The following is a 1,978-nucleotide window of genomic DNA, read 5'->3' as shown; positions in this document are numbered from 1 at the left end:
GCCCTGGCTCCCCCCTGTCTGCCGGCTCCCCCCAGGGCAAGCGGAGCCCCGGCAGCCGCTCTCCAGAACTGCTGCTCGTGCAGCCCCTCCGCCCGTCAGGAGCAGCCAGACCCAACAACTCCCTTAAAACACTTTATTCAGCAGGAAGTGTGAGCTGCGGGTGCGGGCCCCTGCCCCTCTCCGGGGAGCTGGGCCGGGGGCCAGATGGGGCGGTCAGAGCTGGCCCCCGGCTTGTCGGCGCTCTCACTCGATGCCCCCTGGAGCAGCAGCCGTGGCTGCTGGGGCCGCTGCCCCTTCTTGGGTCTGCTGTGGGCCGCCAGGAGCCGCCTCTGGAGAAGACCGAGTGTGGGCAGGCCCCGCTAGAGGGGAGGGGGGGCTGTGGCCCTCAGCGGGTTGGAGGGGCTGTGGGCACTCACCGGAGAGGGGCTCCTGCCCCGCGTCGCCTGGGGCCCAATGGAGGCTCTGGCTCTTGTGGAGGAGCCGGGTGTACAGGACGGCGAGTGTCGGCACCACCAGCAGGAAGGTCAGGGCGCTGGCGGCCCAGGCCGCTTCCTCTGTGCAGGGCGTGGGCACGTAGGCGTGTGGGGCCTGCCCTTCCGGCATGGCTCCCTGCTGGGCCACGGTGTGGGGCTGCTCCCTGCTGGGACACAAGCATCCCAGCCACCCAGGGCGCTCCTGCAGTTGGGGCGTGCTCTGGGGCCCTGCCGGGCGGTGCTGGACTGTTGGGGGGGCAGAGCCCCAGGCCCACTGACGCCTCCAGGAGCTGGGCTGGCCTGTGGTATAGCGTCTGTGGGTGGCAGCAGGGGGGCTGACGGCTGCCCAGCTGTGGCACAGGTGTTTAGGGAGCGGCCAGAGGGTGGCGCTGTGTCCAGGCGATCCCGGTCACCTCCGGGCTCAAGGGTCACCCCAACCCCTGCCTGATTGTGCCCAAGGGCCACGCTGGGTCCTGGGAGCTCTGGTGTCGGGCTCCCTGAGCTGTTCCTGCTGCTGGAGCATGGCTGGAGGTCTCCCTTGGGCACCGCCAGGGCCTTTTCTAGCTCATGGGGAGCTCGCCAGGCTGCCCTGGGCTTCCCCTCCACAGCGAGTGAGCGGCGGGGTCTGGGGCGCTTCAGCAAGGCCTGGGGGGCAAGAAAGGTGTGTGGGGGGGTCATCAATGGGGAGCAGCTGCTGGTTCCCCTGTAAGACTAGGGCCAACTCCCCCCTGTTTGCCAGGCTGGCAGTGCCACCTTACTATGGAGGGGAAGGGACGAGCCAGGTACAGCTCGCAGGAGGCCTGGGTGCCAGGCCACACTGCCCGGGGGGAGAGCTGGACTGGGACTCACATCCCTTTCCTCTATCAACGTCCCCTCCACTAGGGGAGCTGCTGGCAGCTGGCCCCGAGACCCACTCCACGTGGCCGTGTTCTCCTGTCCACACTACCTGCCACCCTGCATACCAGACCCTCTGGCCACTTTTCCTCAGCCGTCCATAGCCTCTGCCAGCATGGCACCCCTCATGGCCAGCACCAGGCGCTGGGGCCAGGGGCAAGTGACTTGCCCCTCACAGGCATTGCAGGCTCCATCCAGATTTAACAAGGGGCCTTAGTAATGAGTTGGGGGGATGCAGGGGCTGGCCGTGGGGCAGGTTTTCTAGATCATGTAACATTTAAACGATATTGGGCATCCAGTCAGGAAAACCCGTAAACACACGAAAGGCCAGATGCCATCGAATCCAAATTGGCAGAAAGCTTCTAAATACAATTGCCAATGCCTGTTTGGAGTGCGAATAGTCCTGGTCTGGTAAGTGTGGGAAATATTTAGCCCCAAGTGATATATCAGCAAATACTGTACCTCGCTATAAACAGGGGGCTAGGGACCTGTCAGCTTATTGGTGGGCCTCAGAAAGATAATGGAGCAAATAATCAGTTTGTAAGCAGCTAGAAGGTAATCACGTGATCAGTCAAGAACAACTCATGTTGAACTAACCCACTGGCCTCCTT

The sequence above is a fragment of the Lepidochelys kempii genome, chromosome 17 (assembly GCF_965140265.1).
Source record: "Lepidochelys kempii isolate rLepKem1 chromosome 17, rLepKem1.hap2, whole genome shotgun sequence".
In the NCBI taxonomy this organism is placed as follows: Eukaryota; Metazoa; Chordata; order Testudines; family Cheloniidae; genus Lepidochelys; species Lepidochelys kempii.
Note: the sequence above shows the minus strand (reverse complement) of the source record.